Source organism: Sceloporus undulatus, chromosome 6, assembly GCF_019175285.1.
Source record: "Sceloporus undulatus isolate JIND9_A2432 ecotype Alabama chromosome 6, SceUnd_v1.1, whole genome shotgun sequence".
Taxonomy (NCBI): domain Eukaryota; kingdom Metazoa; phylum Chordata; class Lepidosauria; order Squamata; family Phrynosomatidae; genus Sceloporus; species Sceloporus undulatus.
The window spans coordinates 100,916,676-100,939,740 of NC_056527.1; the positions used below are offsets into that span (position 1 = coordinate 100,916,676).

Here is a 23,065-nt window from a genome sequence, read left to right on the forward strand (position 1 = left end):
GCTAGGGGATTGAGGCACGCTACTCCCGCTTGTAATTCCGACCGATTCCATGGCACGCATCCCATGTTCCAGCACACTCAGAGGAAAGCTCCTGGCTTTGAAAGAAACTTCGGAAGCCACTGGGACTTGGGATGCAGCGGGATGCAGCTCCTTGGAATTGGTGGAAAATTACAAGCATGATACCCTCCTGCATCCTGTAGCCTGGCTGTTTCCCATCAGGCGAGCGGGTTATTTGTCCATGCGATAATCCCAGGTTACAGTGTTTGGCATGATAAGGAGTGAAGGATTTTTCCTTTCCCCCACTTTTCTCCCATTCTTTAAGCCAAGACCCCCTCTCCTTTGCCCCAAAGTCTCAGCCACCCCAGGCTGAAAACAATCTTGTTCATAGAATCTCATATGAATTGATTTTTTTCATAATAAGGCAAACCTCGTTGTCATCAGCACTCCCTTACCTCCCAAAAGGTCAGCATAATTTAACGAAGGTGTTTAATTTTTCGCAATATGTAGAAAAATAGGCTAAGAGGGATAATGACTTCTCAAAGCCACATTGGGTATGTGGAATCAGGGGCCTTATCTAAGGCAGGGGGGTAGGCAACCTGCGGCCGCGGGGCCAGCTGCGGCGCCCGTACGGCCTGGGACCGGCCCCCCCACCCAGTCCTGCTGCCCCATTGCCGCCCGGAGCCTTGCCTCTCGCATGAGGCCATGGGGCCCTTTGGCCTATCAGGAGGAGGCGGGCAAAGGGGGACAAGTGGCAGGCAGGGGGCACGGTGGCGGGGGCCAAGGGGGGCCAATTGTCTCTAGAAGCCTCCGAAACATGCATTATATAACATTTTAAAAAAATCAGGAAATTTTTGGATCCTCCTTTTTCAAAAAAGTGTCGCCATTTGAAACTGTGTCCTCAATTGTCCCGTATTTATTAATTATTTTTACCAAAAAAAAACTATTAATTATTCTTTTGGCTTCGCCCCCCAGTTGTCTGCGGGACAGGTAACCCGGGCCCCCTGGCCTCAACAAGCTTGCCTACCCCAGATCAAGGTCAAGCAGCAAACGAAAGGAGACAAGACCCACATGTTCAGGAAGTCCAATTTTTATTCAGTTTTTACAGCTGTTAAAAACGCCCAAACAATGTTCGGCACACAGGCTTCTTAGGGGCCTTGAGAGAAATCACTGGAGTTGTAAACACTCTCCAAATTACAAGAACCCTTATCTCTTAGGCCTGTAATTTGTGAGTGTTGAACCCACCGATTTTCTCCAAAGCCCCTGAAGAAGCCTAGTGTGGCCAACCCCACGGGGTGGGGGCTTTTTTCACACTATAAATGAATGAACCGTTGACCATCTTAGAGAATGTGGAGCTTGTCCTCCTTCCGTTAGTTATTTCCAACTTCTCGGTCAACGCAAAACATAATTGTTGTTCCCTCTATTGCCACTCTACTATTGGAAATCCACTGTGAGAAGCCGCCTCCCAAACCACGAGCTGAAACTGTATCATTTTATGGGGTAATTCGTACTGTCAAAGATCACAGGCTGTAATACGCTAAATGAAGGGGAGCGTAACTGAATTCGTTTGAACTGGAAAAGGGGAAAAAATCAAACTAGACTAGACTCGAATAGCAGATTCAGGAACAATCCCTCTGCGCCTTGCGTGAAGTCAGCGCTGCGTCCAACTTTCCATCATATATGAGCAGGTAATTTCTTTGCATGACTAGCTCTGTAAAGAAACAATTGTCGGGCTGGGGAGACCGCCTTATTTGTCACGAAAAAAAGCAACAAAGGAGCTTGGAATATCTTAGAAACTGATATGCGCCATTGTAAACTATTTTTAAAAAGCCCTCCCGACCCCCTGGTACATAATATTATCGGCCTGTTTCGCGCTCCATTTTTGGGTAAGGTGATCGAGAGGGCAGTTGCGATCCAGCTTCAGGCGGTCTTGGATGAAGCGGATTATCTGGACCCCTTTCCAAACTGGCTCCAGGCGGGTTACGGGGTTGAGACGGCCATGGTCGCCTTGGTCGTTATCTCCGTCTGAGGCATCGACGGGGGGCAAGTGTCCCTGTTGGTTGCTCTTGGACATCTCAGCGGCTTTCAATACCATAGACCATGGTATCTTCTGGGACGCCTGGCAGAGGTGGGGATCGGGGGCACTGCGCTCCAGTGGTTCCAGTTCCTACCTCCGGGCGATGGGTCCCAGTGGTGCAGCTGGGAGACGTTTGCTCTGACGAGAGGCCCTTAAAACTGGGGTCCCTCAAGGAGCCATTCTGTCTCCCATGCTATTTAACATTTACATGAAACCCGCTGGAGAGATCATCCGGGAGATATGGGGCGCGGGGTTATCAGTACGCTGATTGACACCCAAATTTTTTCTCTTGGTCTCCGCGATGCAGTGACCGGGGATGCGTCTCTCCTCTCGTGGGCCTGTCTGAGTCAGAAGGGCTGGAGGAGGGAAAACCGACTCCAAACTGAATCCAGAGAAAACGGGTACTAGTGATAGGTTCCTCTGGTCCAGGATTGGCGGGGTGGTTCCACCTGTCCTGAACGGTCCGGCTCCCTGTGAGGGACTATGCGCAGTCGGGGGTGCTCGTGACTCGTCGCTTCACCTGCGCCAGGGTGAAATGCGACGGTCCAGAGCACCTGTTATCAGCTTCGGCTATCGCCAGGCGTCCCATACCTGGCCCGAGGGGACCTAGAAACTGTTGTACTGCTCTGGAACCGAGGGGGGGTGTGGGGGGACTGGACTCTCTGCAATGTATCTACATGGGGCAACCCTTATACCAAACTCGGAAGCTGCAATGGTGCAGAACATGGCAGCCCGGGCTGGTCACTGGCGCTCCCAGGACCAGCCATATACACACCGGTTTTGAAAGACTTCCATGGCTGCCATCCGCTTCGAGCTCAATATAGGCGTGGTAATCACCTATGAAAGCCTAATGGCTGGGCCCAGGAGACCTGAAGGGGGGGCCGCCTCTCCCCTATATTCCTCCTCGCACCCCCGAACGTCCTGGGCCAGCAATTACTGAAGGTGCCTGGGGCTGGTTAGCCTCCACCCACGGAGGGGACATTTTCCATGGCCTGCCCCAGCCTTTGGATACGGCCCACCGAGCTCCGCTCGTCCCCCTCCTGGCCCCTTCAGGACGGACTTGAAAACCTTCCGTTCCAACAGGCATCCCCGAATAAAATCCTGTGGGCCTCCCTCCTCTTCCGTGGCCAAGCGGTGGGCTATGGGGCTTTTGCTGTTATTTTTTATGGCTTGTTGATTGTATTTTAATTCTTCTTGTCTTTGTGTTTGTACGATTGTATTTAATCTTGTTGTAAGCCGCCCGATTTAAGGAAGGGCGGGAATAAATAAAATTTTTATTTTATTTATTTATTTATATATCCATTTATCCAGGAATATGACCATTAACTCAATGACCGCTTCTTCTGATAGACATATATTAAGCCATATGTTCATGGAACGACGAAACAACTTCATCAGCGGATTAGGCGTTGTGAGCGGAAACATGTATTCCCACAAGAGGTGCCACCGACTAACAAATATTCTTGGTCACTGTACCCATGCAAAATGTCTCAACTACTGATGGGCGATTTGCACATGAGTCTTTGTTGCCATATCCCTATGTGGGATAAGCTCTTTACTTTACCTGCTCTGACTAGTCAGACAGAGGGGTGACAGAAACTGTTTTGGACTTCTTCCAGATGTTAGCCAAACAGAAGGGACTTGGTGTTACCGTCCAAAGCATCTAGAAAGGTCAGATCAAAAATCTATCCTAGGTGTGGAAAAATTTAGTGTTATGCTGCTACTGATGCGAGCATTCACCTCTGTTCCTCTTGCTAACAACACAGTCAGAATTTAACTGGGCAGTTTTCAGTCTGTGTTTAATTCGCCTAGGCAGACATTATGAAACTAACTTAAACATTCTATATGTTGCCATATGGACATAAAAGGGTCCATATCCCCTGTCTTGTCTGTCTTTTTCTAGTGGACTCATCCCATTAAGAATATAGTACAACCCTTGGCATTGACACTGACATAATATATCAAACGTGTATGGAAGGAGGAAGAAGGACAAAACCTCCCTAGTTCCGTTTTTGTGCGTAATTGTTTACTCTTACATAGTCCTCTTCCGGCAAGCATTGTGCTCTAGGTTGTCATTGTGATGGCTGGGATTAAGTCTTCAGATTCTATGGCACCCTATTCCCAGGGTCCATCATTGGATCATCTGGCTAATCCTGACAAACTTAAACAATCTCTTATCAGATACTAGATGCTACTTAAATGAGGTGCTATACCAGGGGCCAAGGACGACGGGATTCCATGAATAATTATCTTTTAAGAGAAGCTGTGTATACTGTGTGCCCTAAAACAACGGCATTTGATGCTGAATTGATAGTTTCCATTTCAAAGCTGGCCGAATTGAATGGTGAATCTTGAGTGGTGATTCCCCCCCCCAAAAAAAAAACCTATTCTGGGAGTCTTCCATGCATATACTTTCACATCTGTTGTCTATTTTGGCATCGGCATCTTAATGTGTGTGTGTGTGTGTGTTAAATCAAACAGTGTGCATTTATGAGAATAATGAAATATTTTAATTTTTTCAGTGTCAAACTGTTTTCTCTCATTTCACATAACAAAACAAATTTCTTTCATAACAAAATTTTATATGATGTATGACATATGAACCAAAGGCACTTTTTGCTTATATATAATGTATGTAATATTGCATGTAATAATTTATATGTTAGGGTTTTTAAACAGGAGTTGTGAAAGTGTAGCCTGTGGGCCACATAAGGTTCCAAGGTCATTTTTGTGGCTCCCAGAACACACCCACCCCCATTTTTTATTTTCTGTGCCACTTTCTGTTTGGAAAAAGGCCTATCTACCATGCCTGAAATAGTTCACACAGAAACTAATATTTACCTCTTTGTTCCTCAGGATATTTTTGAAGTATCAGTGCATATAAACCACTTATACAAGATTTACTTTTCCATTTAAATTCATATTTATCTATGCAGTACCTACCATGAGTAAAATAATGTTTTTTTTTTAAAGTTCATCCATGTATTTTGAGTAAAAAAGCTATAATTTACATATTATCATAGCTACACACTTTGTATGTCTCATGAGTGATTCTCATGTACCAAATGTCTCAGGCCCAGTACAGACAGGCAGGAAGGGGTGGCGAGACACTGCCCCTTTCTGTCCCAGATCAGTGCTGCGGCAAATGCAAGCTGTGGCACCGATACAGCCTCTGCAGAGCACAAAAAGGAGCTTGGTTTTGTTTTGTTTTGTTTGCTCCTTTTTGTGCCTATGAAGAAGTGTCAAAGCCGCTGCCGGGCGGCTTGATCATGTCCCTTTGGCACAGCCCTGTTTGGGCACTGCGTCAAAGGGACGTCATCAATGTGTGCACTGTCTGAATGGGCACATGCAAGTATGGCACCCTGGCAGCGCGGGGAGGGGTGTGAACGTGGAGACGCTTAGCCCTCACCCCACCCACAGACTGGTGCTTTTCACCCATCTGTATCGGGCCTCATATAATATGAACAATATATCATTTATCAGCCATGGGGTGTATGGGACTTTGGGGCAAAGGATGAAGGGGTCTTGCTTAAAGAAATGGGAGAAAAATGGGGAAATGGGGTTGTGGCTGAATGTAAAGTTGAAGGCTTTCATGGCCGGCATCCATAGTTCTTTGTGGGTTTTTCAAGCTATGTGGCCATGTTCTAGAAGAATTTGTTTCTGACATTTCACCAGCATCTGTGGCTGGCATCTTCAGAGAATGAAGATGCCAGCCACATATGCTGGCAAAACATTCGAAACAAATTCTTCTAGAACATGGCCACATAGCCTGGAAATCCCACAAAGAATTGTGGCCTAATGCTTAAAGAAGAGGCTTCCTTGCCTTGTAGCAGCTTAAAGAAAGTTTTCAAGTCCCACATTTAGGAGTTTATCAGATGGACTTTAAAACTGGCTCAAGCCTTCCGGGCTGGAGGGATGGATGTGGGGATTATCACATGCTAAATTGCTGCCTAATCACCACCTGCCATCAACCTGGGTCCATGCAAGGTCCCAGCCACAACCCACCAGAACATTTTAGAATCCAGAAGCTTTATGGCTTCTAAAGTGCTGGAGGAGCATGGCTGAAACCCAGGCTGATGAGGGGTGGTGATTAGGTGGCATTTTAGCATGCGATAATCCTCACCTCCATCCCGCATACTGGCTCTAGCCCAGGATGCTGGAGCTGGTTTTAAAGTCCATCTGATAAGCTCCAGAGTCAGCTCTTCAGCGTTTCACTTACACTGGCATTTTATATTTTCTGTTTATAAAAACTGTTCTTTAAAGTACACTCCGTCGTTGCTCCATTCTGCAAACTAAACAACTAACTGAAAGCACAATGTTCTTACTTTCACTATGCAAGCAATTCAGTTTGTATCTCCAATTTGTGTATTTGTGCCTTTGTTAGTTTTTTTCTTTTTTTAGAATTTTTAGAATTTTTGTATTTGTTAGAATCATACAAGCCATTGTATTCCCTATTGCCATGTATGGATGTGGGAGCTGGACAATTAAGAAACAAGATAGGAAGATAGGAAGAAAATCAATTCATTCAAAATGTAGTGCTGAGGATTCCCTGGACAGTCAAAAGGACAAACATGTGGGTCCTAGAGCAGATCAAGCCAGAAATCTCCCTGGAAGCCAGGATGACAAAACTGAAGATGTCTTATTTCAGACACATTATGAGGAGGCACAACTCATTGGGGGGAAAATAATGCTAGGAAAGGTGGACGTAAATAGTATGAGAGAAAGGCTGCATGTTAGATGGACAGACTGCATTAAGGAGGTCACAGGTATAAGTTTGCAAAACTAAGCAGAACAATGGAGGAGTCTTGGATATGTCTCATCCACAGGGTTGCCATGGGTTGGGATTGACTTGAGGGCAGTTAACAACAACACATTTGTGCTGCATTCAGTTTGGGGGGGGGGAATGTCTGATATCATTATCTTTAGGCATCAGTAGATAAACACACATTGGCCAAAGGCACACAGCACCACTTCCCTATCACTGTGGATGTGGAGGGGAAGAGATGCAAATGTTAGATAACCAAGAAAGGTAGACTGATATTACAAAATGAATCTATGTGCTACATGTTTCACAAAGGAAGGAGGACTAGCAGTCTCTGTTCTGTCACACAATCAGTTTAGCACAAAATATACCATGAAACACTTCTCCCATAGAGAAATAAAAAGGGCAAAATGACAATGTGCTAGTTAGTATTCATATTGCAATATATGACACTCCTCAGAAATATAGGAGAGACCACTAAAACATGTCCTCTTCACATAGTGAATAGTCATGGGCATAACAGCCAACAAAAGGATGCTTTATTGCACCAGGCAAAAATAATGTGAAAAAACAGGGTTATTAGCACACATAGTTCCTACATGGCAAACAACAGCAAGAAAGCTATCAACAACTTTGAGAAGGGACTAACCTGTAGGTGTGTGCGCAAGAGAGATGGACAGATAGAGAGAGACTAAAAGAGAGTGTTGAGCATTCCTGATTCATAACAGTCCTGAATGGTCTGCTGATGGAAAGTAATGATTAAAGATGTTATGCCTTATGAAATACCTATTGAAAACATCTGTTTCATCTGCTCAGAGTAGCAGTGTTTTTCATGCCCTCTTTCTCTGTCTCTTTCTCATTCTGTCTATTATTATTATTTTTATTATTATTCACAATTTTAGCCAACCCATAATTAGAGTGTTCTCAATACCAAGTTGTTGATACATTTACAAATAATATAAAACTAGTAGCTCTAACACAGTTTGTCAGAGTGAAAGGCAGAAAGGTGAAATAAAAATATTTACCTTAATTCCTATTTGTCCTTGTGTCTTTTCCTTACCAGATATATTTAGGTTTCTTTCTTCAGGATTGAAATTATTTTCTGCTTTGGCAGCTGGTTGCAAAAATGTTTTTCATTTGTGTGATGGCTGTGAAAACTTGTCCCATCCTTTTGAAGGCAGACCTCATTTTGCAGAAACCCAGTGGCCAGTTTTGATATCTTTCTTTTAATAAAATGGCAGGGCAATTGGGAAAAGCACCTCTGAGGCATCACTAGGAAAAAACAATTCTCCACTGCACTGCTGAAGCAAAAGTTTTGCACCATTTTAGTATCTGGCACACTTTCAAAGTCTCAGCATAACTTTCAGTTTTCACTGACACGCAGCAAAATACATTCCTTTGTAGTCTTGTAATTACATTGAGTTCTGTAAAGGAGGCTTGCGTGTCTATTTAATAGAGCACTAGATTTTATTTAATAAGAATTATTCATAGATATGAGTTCATATATTTGCAACCTTAAGTGTGTGCTTAACTCTTCCACTGAAATCAATGGAACTCCAGAGTATAAAATATAAGTACTATTATACCCAGCATTTATTATTCCCATGAATTTGTATATGCTTAAATATTTAAATTAACTAGCAGTGAAAGGACTTTGCTAAGGCATCTAAACTTTATAAATTGGTTACAGATTTAGATAATCTGACTATAGGTCTGTGCAGACCTACAACATTTAAATGCTGTAGGTCCATCCTATGGAATCCTGGGATTTTTAATTTTGTAAGGTCTTTAGTCTATTATCCCTAGGGATTTATCTCAAATAATTAATCTTAATAGGGACAGAGAAAAGCAGAATTACTCAACACCTTCTTTCCCTCAGTCTTCTCAGAAAAGGCAAAGGGTGCTCATCCTGAAGATAATGGAGCAGAGGGCAGAATAGGGGAATTTCCCCACAGAATAAGAGATAGTCCAGAAATACCTGGTTAAAATGAATATAAGTCTCCAGGACCAGATGTATTACATACAAGAGTATTAAAAGAACTGGCAAATGTAATATCAGAGCCATTGGCAATAATCTTTGAGAACTCCTGGAGAACAGGAGAGGTCCCAGCAGACTGGAGGAGGGCAAGCGTTGTCCCCATCTTCAAAAGGGGAAAAGGAGGATCCCAACAATTATCGTCCAGTTAGTCTGACATCAATCCCAGGAAAGATTCTGGGGCAAATCATTAAACAGAGAGTCTGCAAACATCTAGAAGGCAATGCCATAAGCACAAAAAGTCAACATGGGTTTCAGAGAAACATGTCATGCCAGACAAATCTAATCTCTTTTTTTATATAAAATTACCAGCTTGGTAGATGAAGGAAATGCTGTGGATATAGTATATCTTGATTTCAGTAAGGCCTTGGACAAAGTTTCCCGTGACATTCTTGCACACAAGCTTGTAAAATGTGGGTTAGACAAGGTAACTTTTACATGGATTTGTAACTGGTTGACTGGCTGAACCCAAAGGGAGCTCAACAATTGCTCCTTTTCATCCTGGAGAGAAGTGACCAGTGGGGTCCCACAGAGCTCTGTCCTGTGCCCAGTGCTATTCAATATCTTTATCAATGACTTGAAGGCCAAAATTGGGGGTATACTTATCAAATTTGCAGATGACACCAAACAAGGAGAAGTAGCTAATACCCCAGAGTACAGGATCAAAATTCAAAATGACCTGAATAGACTAGAAAGCTGGGCCAAAACTAACAAAATGAATTTCAACACGGAGAAATGTAAGGTACTGCACTTAGAGTGGAAAAATGAAGTGCACAAATATAGGATGGGCAACTACATGTGAAAGGGATCTCGGAGTCCAAGTAGACCATAAGTTGAACATGAGTCAACAGTGCGATGTGGCAGCTAAAAAGGCCAATGCAATTTTAGGCTGCATCAATAGAAGTATAGTGTCTAGATCAAGGGAAGTATTAGTGCTTCTATATTCTGCTTTGGTCAGGCCTGACCTGGAATACTGTGTCCAGTTCTGGACACCACAATTCACAAAGGACATTGAGAAACTGGCGTATGTCCAAAGGAGGGTGACTAAAATGGTAAAGGGCCTGGAAACCATACCCTATGAGGAACGACTTAGGGAGCCTGGAGAAGAGAAGGTTAAGAGGTGATGTGATAACCCTGTTTAAATATTTGAAGGTCATATTGAGGAGAGAGCAAGCTTGTTTTCTGCTGCTCCAGAGAACAGGACCCGGAGCAATGGATGTAAGCTACAGGAAAAGAAATGCCATCTCAACATTAGGAGGAACTTCCTGATAGTAAGGGCTGTTCAACAGTGGAACAAAGGCGTGTTACATACCGCCATAAGGGACGTCCTCAGGACGTTCTAGGTTTAAAAACCGGCGTCACTTCTTGACGCCCCCAAGCCTAATATGTCCTGAGGACGTACAAGATGTCGGCACCCCATCTACATGGGGGCCACCATGATGACGTCACGAACGCTCCACCTCCAAATGAGGCGGCAAGAACGTGACGCCACCGTGCCGCGTGAGGGCGCTTAGTGCGCCCTTTCGTCCGCGCAGGAAGGAGCTCTGAAACGGAGCTCCTTCCTGGTCTTGTGTAGCTGGCGCAGCCTTTAGATGGCTGCGCCCAGCGACGCAGAAGAGAAAGGGGCCAAGCGGCCCCTTTCTCCTCCTCCCCGCTGCTGCAAGGTGTCCTTGGGGTTTGAAGCCCCAAGGACATCCCTTTCCAGGCCGTGGGGAAGTGGCCTTTTGCCACTTCCCCACGGCCTGGAAAGCGGTGGATTGGGGCCTCAGTGGCTGCTGCTCTGGCTGCTGAGGCCCAGATCTGGCGGGGAAAGGGGCAGGTGCATGCCGCCGCTTTTCAGCAGTCTGTAATGCTCTATACTCCCTCGGAGGGTAGTGGAGTCTCCTTCCTTGGTGGTCTTTAAACAAAGGCTGGATGGCCATCTGTCGGGGATGCTTTGATTGGGATTTCCTGCATGGCAGGGGGTTGGACTGGATGGCCCTTGTGGTCTCTTCCAACTCTATGATTCTAAGTATACTGGTAAAAGATACTGCACAATATTTAGAGAGATGGGCAGGCTTGAAGCTGAGCCTGTGGGATAAGGTAAACATGATTTAAACTATTATACCTAGAATTGTTTATATTATACATTGAATTCCTTTATTTAAACCTTGAAACTATTTTCAAAAATTAAATGTAGGAATCTCCTCCTAGAATTTCAGTGAAAAATTATGCAAATTCTAATCATAGAAGGGGTGGGTGGGTCCAGATCTTCCTACAAATAATTGAGCATATCTGTTATTTTATATTTATTTTGGGTATTAATATTCCAAACATGCCCTTAATAGTCTGATTTTTATACATTCTAATGCCATATTAGGAGATTTAGTCCCCTTTAATGCCCCCCCCCCCCCATTTGCAGAAATATCCTGAGGGCATTGCCACTGGAATGATATATAAATATTTCAAATAATTAAATAAATGAATTGAAATTATGAAACAAAAACCCTTCAGCAATACATTAAATAATTGCCATCTTCCAGATGATACCTCAGAGGTCTGTTTCCCAACGGCATTATCTTTTTATTTTCAGAAAGACTTTAAAGTTGGCTACTGACTATGGTCTGAAACGTGTATCTGCAGCAGGACTAAGCTAGTTGCCCTCTGCCATTAGAACCCATTAGAACCCAATTATTATATTGAAAGAATGTGGTTGCCTGTGATATTTGTTAGACGAGAAGCAGCAAAAGAGATTCCACCTATGTTATAAGGAGGAAAAAGAAACACTACCAAGAAGGAGCAAAGACATATAGGAATGAAGGTACATATTTCATTTCAGATATGTGAAGTTGAAGGCTTTTATGTATGGCATCCATAGTTATTTTTTTGTGGGTTTTTCAGGCCATGTGGCCATGTTCTAGAAGAGTTTATTACTGACGTTTTGCCAGCCACAGATGCTGGTGAAACGTCAGGAATAAACTCTTCTAGAACATGGCCACATAGGCTGAAAAACCAACAAAAAACTATCATTTCAAATAGTTTCATCTCCCACCTTATATTTATTAAAAAATATAACAAACTTTAGATTTTAAGTTAGCCATATAGCCATTGAATGTAAGGCTTCTGTTTCGATCATCACACAGTATAACAAAAGACATAAAGAGTGAAAATATAGTATTACCTATATCTTATATTTTCTTCTCAAGTGAAAGAAAGATACATACAGAACTTCATTAAAATGGGGATAGGTCATGATCAGCATTAGGACTGAATTTGCTGTGTCTGATTCCTGCTTCAGATATTATTCATGATTTTGTCTGGTTTATTTCAGTTCATCCCCAGTAGATTTTTGGTTCTAGTCATCTTCACTACTATCACCAAACACATTAGATATGGCTAGTTGGAAGAGCACTGAGGTTATAAGAAACCACTTCCTATTGATATTCTTGAAATTATGAAGAATTAAAAACAAGTGAGGCTATTCACGAGACTGTGTACAAACAAATTATCTGAGTAAAGCATCCATTTTAAATGTGGATATTTTGGATCTCCAGATGTTGCTGGATTGTACATCCCATCACCCTTGACTATAGGCCATGCTGGCTCAGTTGAGAACTAAAGTCCCCAATAATTGCAGAACCATTGTGTTCTCCTCCCACCCGCATTAGAGAAAGTGACTGCTTTTTAAATAATGCCATGAAGTCTTCAAAATGTACAAATGTAAAAACAACAACAACCAGGGGATATCTCAAGCCTCTTTTCCTGAAATGTATTCTTTTCCTATTGCAGAACCTATGCTTTCATTAAATGTTATGTACATATACATATATAAAAATATTCCTGTTGATTTCTTGCAGCTGCTTCCAATCTACACCACTTTTAATAACATACTAATTTAGTCCAACTTTCATGAGCCTTCCATTTATTTATAAAATGTTTTATGACAATGCACTAACAAAAATGCATGCAATCCCTTCCACTAGATCCCATGGTAAAATGGGATCATCTTTCCTAAACATTGTTCTCCAATTGTTGAATGAAATCCATTTGCAAATATGCACTGCTGTCCATATTTAAGACTGCTTGCATCTACTTGAATTGGATGTGTATGTGACTAAAAATGGTTCTTTCCCTAGCTTGGGATATTTTCTGGATGTAGTTAATTTGCTTTGTGTGTGTATGGTGGAGGGGAGACATACATTTAAAGCCAATGCTCTGTGATGACTAGTTATATCCTAGAGAATAGGTCCCCAACCTGTGCTCTGAGAAGCCACTGCTCCAGGAAAATTGAAGTTATCCCATCTTCCTCTCCTCTCCACTCATAACACTAATCCTACACACCATTAACTTGTAAGACATAAGGCAGGGCTTTTAGAGGCTCTACCATAGAAACTGGTTCTAAAAAGGGCTCCATGAGTCAAAAAGGTTGGGAACCTCTGTTCTAGAGTACTACTTTGGCTGAAATACTATTGGGAGACATAGTTGTGATCCCAAAAAAGCTTACCTTAGAAGTCAAGCAGGCTTACCAACACAGGGATTTCCAAGGTATTGGGAAGTGTGGCCTCACTGTTGGAAGAGGCTGGGATGCTTGTAAGGTGAGTTTTGAGAACCTTTATGTTGTTGCATCAGTGCAATGACTATAAACGTGGATTCCAAAATTTACAATGTCTTACAACACTGTAAATACTGAACAGTTCTCCCTATTATGGAGACCTTTAAAAAAAAACCTGGGCAAAATATTTTATCAGGGTATTCAACATCTGCTGGCATGTACCAACACCTAATAAAAAGGAAGGCAACCAGGAGTTATTTATTGAAAGTTTTTAGAAGTTCTGGGGTGCATCTGAACTGTAGAAATAATGCAGTTTGGCATCACGTTAAATGTTGCAGCTCCATCCTATTGATTCCTGGGATGTGTAGCTTTCAGTGTCTTCTGTGCCAGAGAGTGCTGGTGTCTCACAAAGGTATAAATTCCAGGATTTTGTAGGATGGAGCAATTTCACTTACAATGGTGTGAAACTGCATTATTTTTTACAGGATAGGTGTATCTATTGATAAACAACGACATCTGTCAGGGATGAGTTCATCAAACCTTCCTAAAGAAACATTTTGATTATGTGACACAATATTTCATCAGGTTATCCTACAACTACAGGCATTTACCAATACTTGACAAAAATCAAGATGACAAAAGATAGTTTATGGAAAGCATTCAGAAGTTCTCAATAAGCAATAGTTAATCTCAGAAATGATCCCATAATGAATTTTATTTTAACAGGTGTACCCAGGTCATGGGAAATATCTTGGTAAGTAAGGTAACACAATCTACAGTATCTATCTCCTAGACCATCAGCAAAAGAAATATTGACATGAAAAATCAGTCCACCACTATGGAGTTTATATTGGTTGGTTTAACCTATTCCCCTGAACTACAGACACTCCTCTTTTGGGTATTTGCAATCATCTATGCTTTGGCCCTCTCTGGTAACTTACTTCTTATCTTCACCATATGTACCTGCAGAAAGCTTCACACCCCTATGTATTTCTTGCTCATCAATTTGTCTTTAGCAAATGTGTTCTCCATCTCAGTTACAACTCCTAAACTGCTCCAGGCTCTTTTGACCCACAGAAAGACTATCTCGTTTTATGGCTGCATTGCACAGGTATATCTCTTCATCTGGGCTTTGGGGACAGAAACTTCTACTTCTTTCATTCAGGCTTTTGACCGTTATGCTGCTATCTGCCATTTTGGAGTCTACTTGATCATGAGGAAGGATGTGTGCATTGGCATAGCAGCGGAGTGTGGGTTACTGGAATGGTTAACTCTGCAGTTCATGCTGGGCTAATGCTGCAGCTTTCCTTCCACAACTCAAACATAATCAATCCTTTCTTCTGTGACATACCTCCACTTTAAGCTTGCATCTTCAGACACCAGCATCAATGAGAGTATGACTTTTGTCAGATTCATTATTTGGGATCTGTAGCTGGGTTTGACTCTAACATCACTATTTGTTCATCATGAGAAACCATCCTGAAATCCGTTCCACTGAAGGAGAAGAAGGCTTTCTCCACATGTTCTTCACATCTTATTGTAGTCAGTTTTACTTCTCCTCAGTTATTTACACATATATTAGGCCCTCTCTGTCTACTCTCTAGATAAGGACAAACTGGTTTCTCTCCTGTATTCTGTGGTAACACCGTGCTTAATCCCATTATATATTATCTGAAACACAAAGAGGTTAAAAAAGCCCTTAAGACACTTACTGTAAAAAGCCAACTGCTCCCGGGCCTCAAGCTTGAGTTGTAAAATATTCTAGTGTTCTGTCATTCTTATTTTATTTTATTTTATTTTTAAAACATGATAATCAAATTAATGGCTGGTATTATATTTGATGTGTACAATAGAATTTTTTATGTAATTAAAAAAAAAAACCTTGAGAGGCAGTAATAGATCTTAAAACATGTACGCACCCTAGGGATAAGTATGCATTTTTTTGATCCAGTTTAAAAAGTCACTCAAGTGAATATTCTGACTTTTGCAGACAGTGAGGATATGGGAATAAAATATAGCTTGCTTTGGGTATGTAAATTCACAATTAAAAAACTGAATATTTTTGTTCAGTATTTGTCCTGTATTTCAACAAGCCCCACAAAACCCTGACCCAACCCTCCCTCCCAACTATAAAATTAAAGAGTAAAAAAAAATGTTTAAAAAGTACATAACATTACATCAAAGTTAAAAACATTATCAATTGGGGAAGGCCTGCCAGAAGAGAAAGGTTTTTGTCGTCTTTTTAAAAGCCTCGAGTGAGGATAATTGGAAAATCTCTTCCGGCAGGTCATTCCACGTTTTTGGAGCGGTGACAGAGAAGGACCTCTGGGAGGTCACTGCCACAAGTTCTAATGGTGCAGAGTTAGAGAGAGGTCCCGGTTAGGATCCATAAAGCAGTTGTACAATTGATTTGTCTTCTAAAGGTTTGAGTGCCAACATGATATAACAGCCTTCTCTTGTCATAAGAAATTTCTGGATGGCTGTAGCGCTTCTCTGCACATTGCCAGCAGCATAGCCCCCATAAGCTTTTGAAGAAGGAAACATGTTCGATCTTGTAGCCATCTATATTCCAGTTATGGTTCTTGGGCCTTTTAGCAAATGCCATGATTTTAGGTTTTTTTTATAACTGAGTTCTAGCTGATCCTCTCTTCAGTACTGTGTTAATGTTCTTAGTGCTCTTTTTAGGCAAATGGGTTTTCTTGAAGTACCACTGCATTAATATTAGTATTATTTAATTATATTTTAACTTTTGTAATTAATGATTAAGTTTTATCTTTTAAAATTATTGTAAAACAAAAACAAAAACAAGACACTATTTTAAGATAGAAAATGCTCTAGGTGGACTGTGATGTAATGCTTCAACTTTATTTAAAATTAGAAATAGAAATGAAGAGTAGATTAGGGGCATGTTAATGGAAGGAGTGAGGAAGTCAATTTATGAGAAGCTTCTGAGAGGGTTCTATTTTATACTTATATGATATATAATCACCTCTTAAATATGTGTTAAATCTGTTTTTCATATATATTTGTAAAACTTAATAAAAATTATTGTAAGCTGTTTGACTCCCATTTTAAAAGAAAGGTGGAATATAAATCCCATAAATAAATAAATAAATGTGGCTCTTTCTCTCCAACTTTATCATCACAACTCTACAGGATAGATCGAGATAGGAGAGAGCAACTGGCCCAAGAGACACCCACTTAGGTTTCTGCCACACTGCAGAATTAATACAGTTTAACACTGCTTTAACTGTCATGGATCCATCCTATGGAATCCTGGGAAATGCAGTGTGTTGTGGCACCAGGGTTCTCTAACAGAGAAGTCTAAGGGCCAGTATAGACAGGCGGATCTGTGTCACACATTTTTGCCGCGCATCTGTGCTGCAGCATCCGCATGCAGCTCCTTTTTTGAGGCATCATAAGGGCTGCAATACAACTTTTCTGCCCAGAGCCGTTTGGACACTCGGGGGCCTTTACATCACAAGGGTGCGCCCCTTGTGGATAGGACTGCAGCCTTGTGATTTACAGGCTCCAAAATTAGGGCTCAGCACATTTGGAATAGCGATAATAAAACAAATTATTATTATTATTATTATTATTATTATTATTATTAGGATGCTGCACCCTATTGAGCCCTAATATCAGTGCAAATGGCCTGTCTGTACTGGATAAATATCTAAAAAAAACCAGAAATCCCAAAATCCCATAGCACTGAGACATGACAGAATGCTGAAACTCCAAATTTAAAAAAATGAGGCATGCAGGCACAATTTAAAATTTGGAAACATGCACAAAACAATGGGCAAGGAGACAACACATGCCCCCAAAGCAGATGGAAGCTGCGCTGAGGTCACCTAAGGTTGCCTGAAGCCAGCTAGAAAAGGAATGCAAAAAAACTGTTCCTGATGTTGGCGGCTTGATACTGCTGCCGACGTGCCACTTCGGGAATGGGCCGTCAGGTTGCTGGGTTCCTAGAGTGATTGTGGATGGAGTGGCCACAGATCACCCATCTGCTTACCCTTTAGAGTCTAAGCAACTGTTGTTCATGTATTTCAGAAAGAGCTCTGATTCAGTCTCCTTGTCCTTTTTTTTTTCTGGCATGCATGCTTCTAAATTTTAAATTGCACCTGCATGCCTCATTTTTTAGTTTTGTTTAGTTTTTCATATATTTTACCCAAGTCATTTTTCTAAGCTTGCATATTACTTCCTATCTTAATTATCTTCTAATATTTTCTACAGCTCCTCCTTATTTTCCGTCATGATATTTGTTAATTGTTCTTGATCACTTAGTTGTGCTGTTCCAGTAATATTTTTACTGAGGCGCATTTCAGACCGCCCAAAAGTGGGCAGTCTGCTGCCGCCGTCATTAGCTGCGCCGAGAAGCCCCAGGGGCCAGACCGTGAGGCTTCCCAGCGCAGCTAAAAAGAAGCGCCGAAATGGCGCTTCTTCTTGCCACCCGGAAGTGGCACCACGAGGCGCTAGTCGCACACTTGCGGTGTCACTTCCGCCGTGCGACATCTGGACGCTGTGAGTCCGAGATGTCAAGATGGTGGCCCCCATGTGGACGGGCGCCACCATTTAGTATGTGCTCCGCGCATGCTAGGGTCGTGGCCGTTAGGAAGGTAAGACCCTTCCTAACCCTAGCACGCCCATTCCTAACCATAGTACGCACAGAGTGCGTACTTTTTGGCAATCTGTAACACGCCCGAGTTTCTTTTAGTTTGTCTATCTCTTTCATACTTTTTAAACTTGAAAGTAATTTCTATCAGTGTTACAGTATTCCTTCTAACCTTTGTGCACTGCTCATGTTTGAAATAACAAAACTCTTTTTAAGATTATTTTTTCCATTTTTCTTTAATACAAGGGATACCATGTTATCACACAAATAACAAGAGAAAAGGAAAAAGTTTTACACACTGACAGAAAAAATACATACTAGAAAAGTAAAGAAACATCTGATAGGAAATGTTAGATCAATGAAAAAGTAAAACAAAATCTTTACATTTTTTATTAAGCTATTGATAAACATTACAAAAATTCAGCTTGCACATACAGTAATCCATTTCAAAATTTAATAATAATAAGCTTTATTCAAAATGAAACAATTTCAGTAATAAAAACACATACAAACCACACATACATAAGGATACATAGATCTACAAAAACCTACCTATATTGTCTAACATAGCTATATCTCATAACATATTTATATCAAACAAATAACTCTGATAATAGTAGTATTAACAATATAACAACACTAATAACATCTAAAGATGGTTTTATGACTATTATGAGCATATATTCACACAGTCACCTTCTGCAACCTCTCTTCAACATGCCTACACGCTTTAACTTCTTTTCCTTTCTACTTTCACATATCCCATGTGTATGTATATATGTATGTATATAATATTGTTAAGGAGAAAGATATAAAGAAATGTGCATGTGCCACAGCAATATGATATGAGAACCCACTCGACAAAAGCACCCATTCAACGGGGGTGCTGTGCGATATAATGTGCTCCCGTTACATTATCATCCCGTTCTTCTTCTCAAATGCGATGAGTCTCGTTCCCAGATCATTCTGCCATGGAACGTTTTCAGAACTCGATGGGAACATTACAGGTTCTGATGTGATAAAGTTCTAAATTGCTGCTGAATCACTGGCTGCCATCAGCCTATGACTTCTTAAAATTGCTGGGACCCTGGCTGATGGCATCTAGCTGTTCAGTGGCAATTTAGTGAGAGATAATCCCTGCCTCCATCCTCTGTCCTTGCTTGAAATGCTCCATAATCACAGATTATAAATTGAAGCCCTATGTATGTCACTAACAGGATGTCATGCCCTATATAATGTATTTTCTTTACTTGTTACATTTTCATCTCCCATCTTCTCCAGTGAATTCAGTGCAGCAAATTGGTATAATTATGCTGTTTTTATGTTTAATTATTAGTAGTTCGGTTCATCTTTGTTAAGGTCATAGAACAGCACATGTAAAAAAGGGATACAGAATAAAAGAAGGTAAAAACAAGGTAGAAACACAGATTAAAAATAGTATTTAAAATAGGTTTTTGTAGATTTTTTGGGGCTATGTGGCCATGTTCTGGAAGAGTTTATTCGTGACGTTTCACCAGCATCTGTGGCTTGCATCTTCAGAGAATGCTAGTAGCTGAGTATGGTCATCTACACTCTGGGCTCCATTTTTATAAAGCGTGACTCCAGTCTTGCCTTAGAAACACATTTTGGGGCTTGGAATACTGACCTTGGAAATTTTGAACGCACAAGTTCTAATGGTGTACAGTTGGACAGAGGTGCCAGTTGGGATCCATAAAGCAGTTGTGGGATTGATCTCTCCTCAAAAAGTTTGAGTGGCACCGTGATATAATGTCCTCCTCTTGTCATACAAAATGTGTGGATGGCTGTTGAGCTCCTCTGCACATTACCAGCAGCATTGCCCCTGTACACTTTCCTAAAACCAGTAGCGTGAAAAATTACCTCCAAATATTTGAAGTAGGAGACCTGTTCGATCTTGTGGGCTATCCAATTCCAATTATGGTTCTTGGGCCTTTTAGCAAATGCCATGATTTTAGTCTTTTGATAACTGAATTCTAGCTGATCCTCTCTGCAGTACTGTGTTAGTGTTCTTAGTGCTCTTTTTAGGCAAATGGGTTTTCTGGAAAGTACCACTGCATTAATATTAGTATTATTATATTTTAACTTTTGTGATTAATGGTTTAGTTTTAACTTTTTAAATTATTGTAAAACAAAACTAAAAAACCCAAGACCTTATTTTAAGATAGAAAAAGCTCCATGTGGTCTGTGATGTAATGCTTAACCATTATTTAAAATTAGAAAAAGATGATGGATTAGGGGCATGTTAATGGAAGGACTGAGGAAGTCAATATATGAGAAGCTTCTGAGAGGATTATATTTTATATTTATATGATATATAATCACCTGTTAAATATGTGTTAAATATGCTTTTCATAAATATTTGTAAAACTTAATAAAATAATATTGTAAGCTGCTTTGACTCCCATTTTAAAAGAAAGGTGGATGTAAATCCCATAAATTTTCTCTCCAACTTTATCCTCACAACTCTACAAAATAGATCAAACTTGGAGAGAGCAACTGACCCAAGAGACACCCACCGAGATTTCTGCTACAATGCAGAATTAATATAATTTAACACTGCTCTAACTGTCATGGATGTATCCTATGGAATCCTGGGATCTGCAGTTCATTGTAGCACCGGGGTTTTTTGACAGAGAAGTCTAAATAACTAAAAAACCCAGAAATCCCAGAATCCCATAGTACTGAGCAATGACAGAATACTGAAACAGCAAACCTAAAAAAATGAGGCATGCAGGCACAATTTAAAATTTGGAAACATGCATGAAACAATGGGCAAGGAGACTGCTGCACTCTAAGGAATCTTAGGCCCAAAGCAGATGGATCACACAGAGCAGCTTCCGCCTGCTTCAGGGGCATAGCATTTAGACAACACATGCCTCCCAAGCAGGTGGAAGCTGTGCTGAGGCCACCTAAGGTGGCCCAAAGGCAGCTAGAAAAGGGGTGGAAAAACCTGCTCCTGCCACTGGCAGCTTGAGACCGCTGCCGACAGCTCACTTCGGGAGTGGGCCAGCCGGTTGCTGGGTTCCTAGAGTGATTAAGGCTGGAATGACAACAGATCACTTCATTTCATCCGTCTGCTTCGATTTTTAGAGTCTAAGCAACTGTTGTTCATGTATTGCAGAAAGCGTTCTGATTCAGTCTCCTTGTCCATTTTTTTTCTTGCATGCTTCCAAATTTTAAATTGCACCTTCTTGTTACTTATTCTTGATCACTTAGCTATACTGTTAAACTAATATTTCTCCTGAGTTACTTTTCAGTTTGTCTATCTCTTTCTAGGAAACATTCTGCACACTTTTTAAACCTGAAAGTAATTTCTATCAACGGCACAGTATTCCTTGCTCATGTTTGAAACAACACAACTCTTTGTAAGATTAGTTTTTTTTTCTTTTTCTTTAATATGAGGGATACCATGTTATCACACAAATAACAAGAGAAAAGGAAAAAGTTTTACACAGACAGAAAAAAATACGTACTAGAAAAGTAAAGAAACATCTGATAGAAAACGTCAGATCAATGAAAAGTAAAATAAAATCTTTTACATTTTTTTCATTAACCTATTGATAAATAATACAAACATTCAGCTTGCATATACACTAATCCATTTCTAATTTTATTTTTTAAAATAATCCTTATTCAAAATAAAAAAAATTCAGTAATAAAAGCACATACAAACGATACATACATAAGCATTTTACAACAAAAACGTACCTATATCGTCTAACACACCAATATCTCATAACATATTTATATCAAACAAATAACTGTGATAATAATAGTATTAACAATATAACAACACTAACATCTTTAAAACTGTCTTATGACTATCTCTTATGAGCATATATTCACACAGTCACCTTCAACAACCTCTCTTCAACACACCTACACCTTCTTTTCCTTTCTACTTTCACATATCCCATCATACAATTTGTCACTACCATCAATTGCCTTCTTCAATTTCCCACTCTACCATTTTTTTATCTTCTTACCTTCTTATCTAACTTATTTTCCTTCTCTCATCTTTGCTCTCTCCATCTCCTTACCATACCTCACTATTCTCTCATCTCACATCTTTCTTCAACCATCCTACATCCTCTACTCCCTCTACTACATACTCAAAACCTTGCCCTACTTACCTAATCCTATCTTTCCATTCTCTCCTCTTCCATTCTTCCCTTCATTTTTCATTTTTCATGTGATCACACATGCTGACTTCCTCCCTTGCCTTCTTTAGCTTGTATTTACATGTGTTGTGTATTTCTTTCACCACAATTAATATTGGTACCCCAATCCTATTAACAGTGTCTTCAATCTCTCTGAAATTCTCTCCGTTTTCCTAACAAAAATTAATTTGGTATTTAATAAAATATTTGTCCACACTAGTACCACTTCCCTTCAAACATTTAGGTATCCAAATCAAGCTTAGATTCTCTAGTAAATTAATTACAACTAAGTGCCCCATTTTCCCTCAAATATTTTGTTACAGGTTTCCAAGCCCTATGGAACGTCTCAGACATTTCATATTTCAATTTCAAAGTAAGTTTTCCATTTCTGTTATATCATATAGTTTTCAAATACTTGGAATCGTTTTAGCTTTCCATTTATGAGCAAAAACAATCCTAGCCAATGTTACAAGTAAAACAAAATCCTTCCAAATTTATTTTCTCATATTCTCATATAATTCTGAATTCTTATTTGCTATTACTATACCTAGGTATTTGACTTTCTTTATTATTATTATTATTATTATTATTATTATTTTCTTATATCCTGCCTTTTTCCCAATATAAGGATTCAGGTGGTGAACAGCAGATTTAAAATAGTGCAATTTAAAACCAGTAGAAGATTAAAGTGTATAAATATAAAATTTAAAAAGCAATTCCCAATTGTTTTCTTAATTTGACTTCCTTCTTATTGCTTAAGTATTTACCAATAATTACCTATTTTTCTTTATTCAATCTGCACCCTGTTGCTTCTCCAAATTCCTTTATCAGTTTCATCAATAATCCATTCCAACATTAAAGACACAT

The 23,065-nt window shown here is 40.4% G+C and overlaps 1 protein-coding gene across 1 annotated transcript in view; it reads right to left on the bottom strand.

The window, feature by feature from the left end:
- LOC121933747 (olfactory receptor 14I1-like) overlaps positions 1–23,065 on the bottom strand; it is a 43,587-nt gene that overhangs the window by 6,796 nt on the left and 13,726 nt on the right. The window lies entirely within an intron of this gene.